The 13,694-nt window shown below is 42.8% G+C and overlaps 1 protein-coding gene across 5 annotated transcripts in view; it reads left to right on the top strand.

Moving 5' to 3' along the window:
- Positions 1-13,694, top strand: part of TRIM2 (tripartite motif containing 2) — a 252,202-nt gene that overhangs the window by 177,723 nt on the left and 60,785 nt on the right. The window contains exon 1 of one of the 5 annotated variants that reach the window (XM_068278918.1): positions 4,242-4,635. The exons of the other annotated variants lie outside the window; for them this stretch is intronic. The gene's annotated coding sequence lies outside the window, so the exon portion shown is untranslated. Of the gene's footprint in view, positions 1-4,241; positions 4,636-13,694 lie in introns of those variants that run through there. 5 annotated transcript variants of the gene reach the window in all.

Genomic DNA, 13,694 nt, shown 5'->3' with positions numbered 1-13,694 from the left:
TGAAGGAGAGTGCGGAGTCCAGGGTGACACCCAGACAGCGGGCTTGAGAGGTAGGGCGAATGGTAGTGTGGTTAACAATGACATGCACGTTTGGGAGGTTCAGGGATGGCCGGGGTGGGAAGATCATGAATTCCATTTTATCCAGATTTAGTTTCAGGAACCTAGTGGACATCCAGAAGGAGATGACTGATAGGCAGAAGGAGACCTTGTCCATGGTAGTCGTCAGAGGTGTGGAGATAGATCTGGGTTTCCTCTGCATACAGATGGTAGAACAGTAGGGGGCCAAGGACCGAGCCTTGGGGGACTCCCACTGAGAGGTGGATGAGGACTCATTGAAGGAGCGGTTGGAGAGGTAGGATGAGAGTCAGGCCAGGGTGAGGTCGTGAATGCCCATAGACTGGAGGAGTAGGGAATGGTCCACTGTGTTAAAAGCTGCTGAAAGGTCAAGGACGAGGAGAATGGAGTAATTGCCTTCAGCTTTTTGCTAAGGCGAGGTCATTGACCACTTTGGTGAGAGCTGTTTCGGTTGAGTGGACAGGCTAAAATCCAGATTGGAGTGAGGCTAGCAGGGAGTTGGCATTGAGGTACTGGGTCAGGCGTTTGTGAACCAGACGCTGAACGAGTTTTGAGTCAAAGGGAAGGAGGGAGAGAGGGCTGTAGTTGGAGGCTAGTGAGGGGTCGAGGGAGGGTTTCAGATTAGGATTCCCTACTGTAAGGGGTGGCTAGAAAGGAGAAAAGTTGTTTACAGGGCATTTTACCCTAGGACAAACGTTCATCTTATGGGTACATTTAAAAAGAGCAGCGCAAAATTATGGTGCAGGGTGATGCCAGTAATAATGACATTTTTGTTACTAATTAATTAACGCTTTAGGACATTTCTGAAACGTTAAATAACGTTAGTAGCAAGATGTCATTACTGGCATCTAGCATTATTCTACACTAGCTGGTCGCCCGGCGTTGCCCGGGTATGTAATTGGCTAGTGTTAGCTCTGTCCACTTTTTCTAATCCTAACACACAATTACCTAGTTTGTGAGCTTTGCGGTCTTTGGCATCAATAATTGGCTGTGGCTCCACTACTTTGAAAATCAATAGGTGAATTTTGATTAGCTTTTGTAGGCTCCACCTAGTTTTCTGAATATTAATCCCAGTCACCCACTGTGCAAAGTTTAAGAACCCTGCCATTGACAGACAGTGTAAGAATGGCTGCAGTTTACATTCTGGCAGTTAAATTTTTATTTTTCTCCACCCACTGATGTCCTGATGTTTCCCGGGTATGTATTTGGCTGCTGTTGGCTGTGGCCACTTTTTCTAACCCTAACACACAATTGTCAATAGTCAATGACCAAGTTTGTGAGATTTGTGGTCTTTGGCATGAATAATTTTTATTGAAATGAAACACATCTGATTCGCTGTTTGTAGCCCCACCCCTTTTCTAAATATTTAACCCCAGTCACCCAATGATCAACTGTACCAGGTTTGAGGCTTGTGCCATTAACAGTGCAAAAATGGCAGCAATTAAATATTTGCCTTGAAAATCAATAGGTGAATTGTGATTGGTTTTTGTAGGCTCCACCCACTTTTCTGAATATTAATCCCAGTCACCCAGTGACCAACTGTGCAGTTTTAGAACCCCACAATTAATAATGTAAGAATGGCTGCAGTTTACATTTTCCCAGTGAAATTTGTGTTTGTCTCCGCCCACTGAAGACTCGGCATTGCCCAGGTATGTATTTGGCTTTTGCTAGCTCCGCCCACTTTTTCTAACCCAAACACAAAATTACTTAATGACCAAGTTTGTGAGCTTTGAGGTCTTTGGCATCAATAATTTGCATTGAAATAAAATAAATCTGATTGGCTGTGGCTCCACCCCTTTTCTGAATTTGAACCCCAATCACCCAATGGCCAACTGTATCAGGTACAGGTGATTAACAGTGCAAGAGGCTTGTGCCATTAACAGTGCAAGAATGGCATCAATTAAATATTCCCCTTAAAGATTAATAGGTGGATTTTGATTGGCTTTTGTAGGCTCCACCCACTTTTCTGAATATTAATCTCAGTCACCCAGTGACCAACTGTGCAAAGTTTGAGAACCCTACCATTAATAGTGTAAGAATTGCTGCAGTTTACATTTTCTCAGTGAAATTTGTATTTGTCTCCGCCTACTGATGACCCAGCATTGCCCGATTATGTATTTGGCTGGTGTTGGCTGCGCCCACCTTTCCTAACCCTAACACACAATTGCTCAATTACTCAGTGACCGAGTTTGTGAGCTTTGCGGTCTTTGGCATCAATAACCTGCATTAAAATGAAACAAATCAGATTGGCTGTTTGGGGCTCCACCCCCTTATATAAATTTAAACCCCAGTCACGCAATGATCAACTGTACCAGGTTTGAGGCTTGTGCCATTAACAGTGCAAGAATGGCAGCAATGAAATATTCCCCTGAAAAATCAATAGGTAATTTTTGATTGTTTTTTGTAGGCTCCACCCACTTTTCTGAATATTAACCCCAGTCACCCAGTAACCAACTGTGCAAAGTTTGAGAACCCTACCATTAACAGTGTAAGAATGGCTGCTGTTTACATTTTCCCAGTAAAATTTGTATTTGTCTCCGCCCATTTATGACCCGGCGTTGCCCGCTTATGTATTCGGCTGGTGTTGGCTGTGCCCACTTTCCTAACCCTAACACACAATTAATCAATTACTCAATTACCAAGTTTGTGAGCTTTGCGGTGTTTGGCAACAATAATTTGCATTGAAATGAAACCAATCTGATTGGCTATTTGTGGCTCCACCCCCTTTCTGAAATTGAACCCCAGTCACCCAATGATCAACTATACCAGGTTTGAGGCTTGTGCCATTAACAGTGCAAGAATGGCAGAAATGTAAATATTCCCCTTGAAAATCATTAGGTGAATTTTGATTGGCTTGTATAGGCTCCAACCACTTTTCTGAATAATAACCCTAGTCACCCAACGGCCAACTGTGCAAAGTTTGAGAACCCTACCATTAACAGTGTAAGAAAAACAAAAGTTTGCTTTCTTAAAACAGAAAGAATTTGCGATAATTCAGGTTGGAGTGAGCTTGAGATGTCTCCCAGTGCATCACTGCTGAAAATATGCTAATGAACCATTGTTACCCTTAAAAGCTAAACACACCTCCAGAACCACTGGAATGCAATGATGGGTCAGCTTGTTAAATTGTACAGAGCCATAATAATCCAACATGCATACAGACTGTTTTGGATTGTTTGATCCTTATCAGTGCATGGCATAGATTAATTTGGCTCTATGCAGTAGGGCTTGTAACACCGAGAGGGACATGCTACCCAGCAAGCTCATGGTGACCCAGAACTCATTGGAGTGTGTAAGGGACTACAATGGTCCTAAAAGCCCCCTTACTAAGATGTTAAGAAAAACAAACGTTTGCTTTCTTAAAACAGAAAGAATTTGCGATAATTCAGGTTGGAGTGAGCTTGAGATGTCTCCCAGAGCATCACTGCTGAATATATGCAAATTAACTGATCCATCAAATGGGCCATTTTTGCCATTGGGCTTCAGCTTTTCATTCCTCAGTTCCTTTCTGTTCCTGCTCTTCCAAGGTGACAGACCCAGAAAAATTGAAGACTCTCTATATTTGAGTTCCGTTCAGAATGAATTGATTTGCTTCAAACAGACTGATGTGATCGGATCCTAGGATCCATTGGTATCCATTTGATTTTGTTACCGCTAAATGGAATGTTCTTTTAGGACCGTGTGAACTGAGACAAACACTCTAAACAGATTTGGATTTATTTGTAACATTCTAAAAAACACATTATTGTAAAAAAAAAAAAAAAAAAAAAAAAAAAGTAATCTGACAAGCAAATGCTAATCTTGCAGAGCAAACCTCCGACGGATGAAGAACCAGTAAACTTCTTTTTTCACAGTCAGATATATGCATGGATATTTTTAAATGGGTCGCCCCCCCCCCCCCCCCCCTTGTTTGACAATCTTTAGGTAATGGTGCTTGATGGGGAGTAATTCCTAAAAATCAGTGATGCTTGTATTTCTGTGGTTATTGTCCCTTGACTCAGCTTATTCTGCTAATCTCGTAATAACTCCTGAACCCACCCACCCCCCTCCTCCCTTTCACTAGCCCACTCTGCCATCAAACAGCTGACTGATGCTGTAAGGGTGGGAAAAAACACAGCGAATCTCTTCAGCGCTCACTGCTGCATCCCAATCCCACAATGCTTTGCTTGCTGCAGTCTCCCAGTATCCTCTCACGGAGGAATAAAGATGCACTGAGTACAGATTGATGCTCCTGAATCCTACCAGGGGGATCACCAAGTAATCGATCACCCATCATTTTTTTTTCTTCCTCCTCATCTGACGGTGAAACAGTGTTGCCTTTCTGAATCCTGCTTTATTTTCCTTGTACGTCACTCCAGTGGCAGCGAGCATCCAGCCTGCTTTACTGATGCATGCTCAGGAGAAATGGCTATGATGCTGTGACTTTACTTTCTCCACCTCTCCCTTCTCTGTGTCTGGATGTAACAGGAATATGTTTTATTCACTGACTGGGATTGTCTCTGCTTCACATCTGCAAAACCGCCCCTGCTGATTAACCCGTGTATTTCTCATCAATGATGGGTATGTAATGTTCTGACTGAATTTTACCTTTTGACATCACATTGTTGCTTGTAAACCTGCTCAGCCACCGTACAGCTTAGTGTAGATCAGAAGGGGCAGATTCTGTATATATTCTTTTTATTGCATAAGGATTAGAAAATGCTAGAGGATTCTGACTATTAGGAAAGGATGCCACAGTATGCATTGGTTTGTCTGTTTCAAAATGGGTTGGAAATAACAATAAAAATCAGCCTTCTCCGGGGATTGTCACCCCTCCCTCTTTTAATTGCCTGTCTTGAAACTGGAAGCACAGGGGACGGTTGGAAGCCTGAGCATTCACAATAGGCTGTTGAATGAATGGAGATAGCAGCCCCTCTGACCTTGGTAGCCTGACTCAGTGAAGTGCCTGGGTGGGTAGCAGCTGGAAAGGCAAGAATTGCACGCTCTTGGCAGCCTCTCTGCATTCTCGGGGATGCCGGTGGAATTTTGTTGGGTTTAAGCTTTTATTGCCTATTGGGCTAATGAAGATTTGAAGGAATATAGACGTAATTAATTCTGGAATCACGTGTTTGGCATAGGACTACCATGCAGACCTATACAATGCATACTGATTGTTGTTCTAAATAGATTAGCTGTTTTATGATGCCTCATCAGTGTGATATTGTGCTTTAACCTACCTGTTGTAGAATATCATGTTCTAGTTTGTTAATGAGAGCATAGAAGCTAGGCAACAAGCCGCTAATGAAGAAGCCATGATGTGAGGCCTGGTTTGCACAGTGCACTGCTTTGGATTGTAGGCCTCGGCTTGCTGAATGGTAAGATGATGTTGTAAAATGTTATGTTGGAATTACAAATGTCAGGTGCCTCCTGTCCTCTCATCCATAGCTAGGCCACAGATGTAAAGCATGGTGGTGAAAGCCGGTATTGTGCAGCTGCCTATGCTCTATATTTCAGAAACGTGTCCTCCATAGGGCTTGTGTATTTCACCTGGAGGTATAGCTTGTGTATGGTGAGGAGTATAAACCTTTCAATGCTAGACACAGCTGATACCTTCAGCTCCTTGCATTGACAGCCCTTGTAAATCACACCTCATTCATTTTGGTGTATTCTTATAGAAGTAGCATTCATATTCCATTCGGGAAATCTTTCCATATGCCATGTGGAAAGATGACTGAAGTACTTTTAGCAGCTACTCGGAAGTCAGAATCCATATTTTATTGGTTGCTATGGAATCCTGCACTTGGGGGTTTAATGTGATCCTGAAGAGGATTGCATGCATATAATCTATTACAAATGGTCTTGCCACAATGCCTGCAGACTGTTCCCCCAATCTAGAGTCTCAGCAAAGACCAAAGTCAGCTAGACTTCCTGGTATAAAAGTCCGTTCAGGAGTTTCCCCTATTCCATAAAAAAAAAAACATTAAATAATCTACCACCCCCTTGTCATGCCCTGCTTCTTCATCAGTGCTGAAGAAGGTCAAAGGGATAGATGTATCAAGACCAGAGATGGTCAGTCAGATGCAATTAATTAGAATTCATTTCTACTTGTATTCTTATTTCATGTAAATTGTATGTAGCTATAAAGTGTACCTGAGACAAACCTATCACAAGGATTTATACTTACCTGGGGCTTCTTCCAGCCCCCAGTAGTACGTCAGGTCCTCTGTGTCTATTTGGTCACCTCTGTTGTACTGCAGTCTGCCCTGGTAAAGTTCCCTACTATACATGTGTGGTCCATGCCGTGCACACCCAACGAACGCACTCCCGTGGCTGAGTGGCCTGAGCATGTCCAGTTCACTAAGACTGTAGCTACACTTGAACAGAACGCTGCCGTCATCAGAGTTTAATCGAAGGGTGAGCACCGCTGGGACCACACATGAGCCTCAACCTGGTTGGATCGTAGACTCCACTGCAACAGACCGGACCAACATGAAGGAAGCCAATGGAGAAAAAGGCGGGAGGAAGCCCCAGGTAAGTATAAATCCTTGTGATAGGTTTGTCTCCGGTTTACTTTAAATAGGATCAACCATAAAAACGTCCTTCCTTTTTGATTGGTTTAAGCTGCAAAGTTTACATGAAATTTGAATGCAATTAGGCATTATTTGCATCTCATTGACCATCTCTGATCAAGACCAGTGAACAGAAAATCGGAGCAGGTGCTCTAGGCAACCAATCAGGTCTCACCTGTTATATGAAACAGGGATTCTGGCTGGTTGCTCTGGGCAACTGCTTCACTTTTGCTACAGGTTTTTTTTTGTTTTGTTTGTTTTGCTTTGCTTTTGTTTTTTGCACCAGACTTGATATCTTGGGTCCCGTGAGGCCTCCTATGGGAGGAGTAGAGGTGGGACTGCAGTTGGGTTTGGAGTTGAAATTACATCTGGGATTTGCTTTAGGCCCTGGAGAGTCTTGTTGGTAGACAAAGGCAAGGATTTATGTGGTAACTGGAATTCTGAATTCAGATCAAGGCAGATTTATAGAACCTAAAGACTCAGATTGCACAGGGAAATCCTAGTGAATTTCACATTCAGATTGCATTTTGGAGTTTTGTGCGCTTGCAAACTGATCTTACTTGATCAGTCCACAAAATTCAAGTTAAAATTCTGTGAAAACTGTCCACAGCTTCATAAATCTGCACCAGAGTTAGCAGACCTGTCTCCCTCTTTATTTAAGAGGGAGCCAGTTGCCTGGCTGCCCTTTGATTGTTTAGAACTGTATACAACCAAGTGAAATCTGAATACCAGACATCAAAAGTAGTAAAGATTTGATACTTACCTGGCGCTTCCTCCAGCCCCATAATCTCCTCCGAGTCCCACGCCGTCCTCCCACTGTCTGCCGTTCCGCTGCGATCAGCCTGGTAATGGCTCAGTTGCATCTAGTTTGGGTCTTTTGCGCACGCGCGGGAGGTTCGTGCATGGGCAGAAGACTCAGAATGTAAAATAGACTGGATGCTTTTTTTATGTGCTGCTCAATCCAACACTTTCACACTGTTTGGGTCTGTGACCCAAACTACTGAAGGTGTGTGTGTGTGTGTGTGTGTGTGTGTGTGTGTGTGTGTGTGTGTGTGTGTGTGTGTGTGTGTGTGTGTGTGTGTGTGTGTGTGTGTGTGTGTGTGTGTGTGTGTGTGTGTGTGTGTGTGTGTGGTGCCTGAGTGTGGTGCCTGAGTGTGGTGCCTGAGTGTGGTGCCTGAGTGTGGTGCCTGAGTGCAGCAAGGATCAGAGGTGGATTTTCTCTAAACTTCTCCCTGAAATGAGGCAGTGCTGTAGATATACATGATATAACGTCATACACTGTAGTAAGCCAGATGGAGTTGCACCTTTAAATGACCCTAGCTTGTGAAACAGATGGGCCTTAGTAATTCATAAAATTAGATTGCTTATCCCTCATCTAGTGAATCCTTGGCAGAGGTTTATTTTATACGTGGGTGGACACCAGCAAAAGCAATTTGTGCAACATTTGCAGCTATCACTGAGTTCTGCAGAGCAATCTGTTTTAGCTTTCACCGGAGCTAATGTGTTTAACCCTTGCATGCTAGATCAATCGGTTTCATGCACTGGCACCTATACTCTCTGCCAACAGCTATGTGGTAAAATGGGGAATAACAATAATGTACTGTGTGAGTGGCTTTGCTGGTATTGCACTATGCTGGTACAGGATCTAGAAGTAGTCATTCTATCGAGCAGGTACTGGTTTTGCTTGGGGTTATTACATACTTGCTCCTTCATGCAATGGCAGCTTCTTTATTTTCAGGGGGAATTTAAAAACGTTCCCACCTGCTACAGTTGTGCTTTACATCTCTCTGGGAGGGAAAACCGCGACACTTAGTACAAAGACCTATGGACAAAAGAGTTGCATCTTCCCCACATGCTATGTCAAGCATGTTACAGTATAATCTAGTCATAGTAAACGCTGATATACTGTAGTATAACTTCTGGCATAGTAAACTAAATGTCTAGGTCCTGACCAAGTATATAATGTACAGTGTATATAAGTATATGGGAATAATGGCTGGTATATTAAACCCTGATGTTATAGTAAACCTGTTTTTTGGCCCATGCGGTATTCTGTATCCGGTTGTAGTGGAAAGTGTGGCGGGTACATGCGTCATACCTCACTCGGAGACCCATGAGACGTGGGCGCGCCGGCTTGCTCACTATCTGCACCAGCGGGTGAGACCTATGCTTCCTGTGTAAGCTGCTGCCTGATTACTGAGGGAATTGCCTGTCATCTGTGACTTGCTTGTGCATGACTGCAATGTATCATCCAGGCTGCACAAAATTGTGGACTGAGGAGAACTACACTCAGGGCTATATTTACCATAAGGCACTGTAGGCACATCCCTACAGGCGCCTCATGATGGAAAGGCAGCTTACTCTCCTCCCCAACTGCCTCCCTCCCTGTGCCTATAGGCTCCTGTGGTGTAAATTTAGGCCTGACTACACTACAAGTACTGTACCTGCATTAACTATTGAGATCAACTCTTCTTGTACAAACTGTTGTTTGATCTTTGTAATTATTGCATATTGAGCACTGTGCATTTTTATCTAGCTTAGACAGTCTGTGCTTGCTTACTGAAAAGAAAAAATGACTCCCAATTATTGACTGAATTAAAGTGTACCTAAACTGATGCATAAAAAAAAAAAAGTTCAACTTACCTGGACCCCTGCAGTCGCCCTGTGCCCATGTCGGTACTTAACGATCTTATGGTTCCCCGCCACGGTTCAGTTTTGATTCTGCTGACTGAGCCAGTCGATTGCCACTGCACCTGCGCATCAATGGGAGTGTCCTGTGTAGGCACAGTATGAGAAAAACAGCCGCGGCGGGGTAACAGAGGATTGTTGGGTACCGGCATGGGCACAGGGCGACTGTAGGGGGCCGGTAGAAGCCCCAGGTAAGTTAAACTTTTTCTTTATTTTATATGCATCAGTTTAGGTTTCCTTTATGATACAGTACTATCAGGCCTGGATTTACGTCACAGGAGCCTATAGGCACAGATGTCTTGTCACCCTAGACTTCATCCTCCATGAGCCTACAAACCCCCACCAAATTGCACCGCAAGTGTGCTGGCTGGCCCTGCTGTCACTTCTCCCTTACTTCCCTTGCCCATCATAGGTAGCTACAGGTGCCCCTTAATACTGAGGGCACCTCTGGCTGCCTAATACTGAGTTGCATAAGGAAGAAGGGAGGCACTCAAGGAGCAGAATGAGCTGCCTTTCTATCATCAGGCGCCTGTAGGCATGTGCCTACAGTGCCTTATGGTAAATCCGGCCTGAGTACTATAGTACACTTTATGTGCTAGTGTATGACAATTTCTGATATAGTAAACTACTTTTTCCGGTCCCTTAGCATTTACTATACATGGATTCTACTGTATTCAGATTATTCACAAAGAAAAGTCTTTTCTCCCTTTTTTTTTTTTTTAAATGTCAGTTCTTCCTTCTTCCATCACTAATATTTATTTGTATTGGTATTTGGAGATGAACATCATTTTAGCGTTTGGACATAAATGTATATGTGGGCTAAAAAAAGTGATTACACTGGGCTAAATTGTGTTTATAGAGCTCTGTACATCAGGCCAAAGAGAGGAACATTAGAAGAAAGAGGGATGAGGATGTGCTTACAAAAGAGGAACTGTCCCTAGCCCAGAGCTGTGGCTGCAGCTGCTATGCAGGAATGTCACTCTCTGCTGGAGTATATTACAGTACTGCACATGGAATAGTAATCTCTATTGTAAATAGAATAGTGACATTTGCTGAGGAGATTTTCTTGAAGCTCAAACAAAAAGCTGTGAGATCTATAAAGAGATGTCAGCCCCTCTGTGCTGGTCACGCATACATGCTGCTGTCATGCTGTTTGTGGCTGAGAAGAATTCATTCTAGGCCACAGATTATGCAGCTGGACAGCAGTACTCCTCTGTTTATATGCTTTTGTGTAAAAAGTAAATACAAGTTATACTTGTAGAGATGGTGTATATATCAAGGTGAGATCATTGCAACAGACTATTGGGTCTAGGTCACCACATCCTGCTTTTTCATTTTCTTACTTTATTTTGGGACTTAAACGCCGAAACTAATGGAGCCAGTGGATACTCCAGTGTCACACTGCACACCTGTGCCTGAAATACCAGGACTAGTCAGACTTCTTGTTGGAGTCAGTAGTTCACTGGCAAATGCAATCAGAGTAATTGAATCTGCTGAAATATCAACTGGTTTATGGTCACCTTTCTGGGAGAGGTGAATATGTATTCTCCCTGCAGGTCATTTTTATGTAATTCCCAGAATTCCATTTTAAGTCATTTAATTTAAGACCGGCTGCTCCCTGTGTCTCCCTGGAAACTGGCAAGCATACTGTATGTTTCAGCAGTATTTTCCTACATAGGGATTTTCTGGACCACACAGCACTAATGTGTGTCTTAAGCCTGGTACGCACTTTCAATCATTATTGGCCAATCACTGACCAATTTTATCACCTCCATGTACTATGAGGGTTTATCTACACAATGGGCAGGATTCACAAAGCCTTTTCACCTTATCTATGTTACTTTTTAAGCTCCCAAAGAGCAAAAATATAATTAAGGTAAGAAAAGTAATATTGAAATAAAGTTAATCAGGAACAACTTACTTTGAGTGATTATTTTGCTTGTAAATGTGCTGAAAGGTTCTTTGTATTAATCAGGTGATAAATAAATAATTTATGAGAAGTTTTGTGAATAGAGCCCATTCTGTTTTTAGTATTCAATATCTATTAACACGCATACTACAGGGAGGTGGTAAAATTGGTCAGCGATTGGACAATAATAATTGAAAGTGTGCAACCGTCTTTAGGGTGCGTACACACGTCCAATTTTCATTGGCCCATGACTGGCCAGTTTGACCGCTTCCATGTAGTGTGATGGCCAACACGTTTTGAATGCTATGAACTGGTAAAACTGGCCAATCAAAATTTCATGTGTGTACGCATGGTTCAAATCTTAGCTAGTGAGCAATTTTTATGGATTTTATATGATCTTTCTGTGTTTATTTGGATTTCTTTCAGGTGCTCCAATTTCTTCCCATAATCCACACACTTACTGGTAAATAAATTGGCTTTTCACCAAACCAGTAAGAAGCCTAGAATATTGTCTGGGCTTTACATCGTGAGATTCGCTGAGGGATTTTTTCATGATATGAATGGTTTGATGTCAGCACTGCATAAAAAAATATGCTATAAAAATAGAACTCTGTAAAATATATAATACTAGCAGACCTTAGCCCGTTTGAAAACGTGCTCTAGGTCTGTTTCTCACCGCCGCATGTTAGTGCGCAAGCGTGCGCACCCGTCTGCCCACGCAAAAGCCCGGTTAACTGGCCCTGTCCTCCTGTCCCAACTGCTGTCTGTGATGCTCACATGTGCAGTAGCAAAAAGCACGGACCAAAGGACACCAGGACAGGAGTACGCAGGGACAGTTAGGTTTTATTAGGTAGGATAAACTTTTGCTATAAAAAGAACTGTAGGCAGTGAGGGAGGGGAGCTCTTCCTGTTTGCCATGGACAGCTACTGGAAACCTATGTTCACAGTGGGAAAATGTAAGCAGATGTGAATGTACCATTACAATATAAATGCACTGTTAGGCCTGGTGCACACCAAAACCCGCTAGCAGATCCGCAAAATGCTAGCAGATTTTGAAACGCTTTTTCTTATTTTTCTATGGCGTTTTGCTAGCATTTTGCGGATTGCTGCAGCGGATTTCAGTATAGTACATTTTATATATTGTTACAGTAAAGCTGTTACTGAACAGCTTCTGTAACAAAAACGCCGGCAAAACCGCTCTGAACAGGCGTTTTTCAGAGCGGTTTGCGTTTTTCCTATACTTAACATTGAGGCAGAAACGCATCCGAAATCCAAAAAAATGCCTCACCCAGGCATTTTTCGTTTCTGCAAAATGCCTCCCGCTCTGGTGTGAACCACCCCATTGAGATACATTGACCAAGCGGATCCGCGGCTGCAGAAACGCTGAAAAAGCCGCTCGGTGTGCACCAGCCCTTAGTGACAGGAGCCATTTTGCTCCTTAACTGAAATACTAGTGTCAGCATTCCATCTATCAGAGGAGCAATGTAGCTGAGGAAGAGGAGCTGCTGTCTGTTGCACAGGTAAACATGGACAATACCTTTGAGTAGAGTACTGTCCATGTGACATTACCTTTAGTCCAGTATTTAACTGCACCAACATCAGTAGGTGCAATTTGACTTTAATGGTAAAATCTAAATTTAGGTTCTTGTGGGTGGTTGGAGGAATGTTCTGTTATAAAGATGGGTAATATACCGTAGTTAAATATTCACCTAAATGTCAGACTTGGAGAACTGCAGTGCTAGATCCTTTAAGCTGTCAGTAGGTCATCCTTTTACTTTTACTAAGAGACTCCAAAACTGAAATGTGGAATAGCTGGTGTTGGATCTGACAGTTATTTGCCAGTCTCTAATTTCGCTTTTGCATCTGGAAACTTGCTTGGCTTCTGTCTTACCTTGCCACATAAGCCGGAAAAACATCAGCTTGAAAGTTAACGTTTATTGGAAAGAGCCAGAGTCTTCGCACTAAAAACCTTTAAATTGAGGTATCTTGCAGAAACTCTTAGTTTAAGCATTTGTCTTTTATGAGATGGTTATGCTGACAGTACTGGCTGCAAGTATCCTCCCCACACATCAATTAGCCTTTTACAAAGCAGAGCTGAAGTTTCTGCAGTCACTGGGCAGCTCAGAATAAGAAGTGTGTTGTTTGCTGTGAAGTCACATCAGGCCAGATTCCAGCCTCACCATGACTAATAGCCTCCATTCTTGCTTTTCCTATTTGGCCTACAGAATGCAGGCTTGCCTGCACAGAATACTAATTTCTGTTTAATGTTCAACTGAGCTCTGTGATCCTTTACACCAATATCTTTTCCTCCTTGAAAATCATTGACTAACACCAACAATATGGACTGAACTGCAAGTAGTAACATTTCTTCTGCACATTCAAGCAAGTGTTTGGTGGCTAAGGCTTATGTCCAAAAACAAAGTGTTTGGCTGCTATGGCTTATGTCCAGAAGCAAATAATTTGTTTGCTATGGC

This window comes from Hyperolius riggenbachi, chromosome 1 (assembly GCF_040937935.1).
Source record: "Hyperolius riggenbachi isolate aHypRig1 chromosome 1, aHypRig1.pri, whole genome shotgun sequence".
NCBI lineage: Eukaryota > Metazoa > Chordata > Amphibia > Anura > Hyperoliidae > Hyperolius > Hyperolius riggenbachi.
Note: the sequence above shows the minus strand (reverse complement) of the source record. Positions and strands in the feature narration are given on the sequence as shown.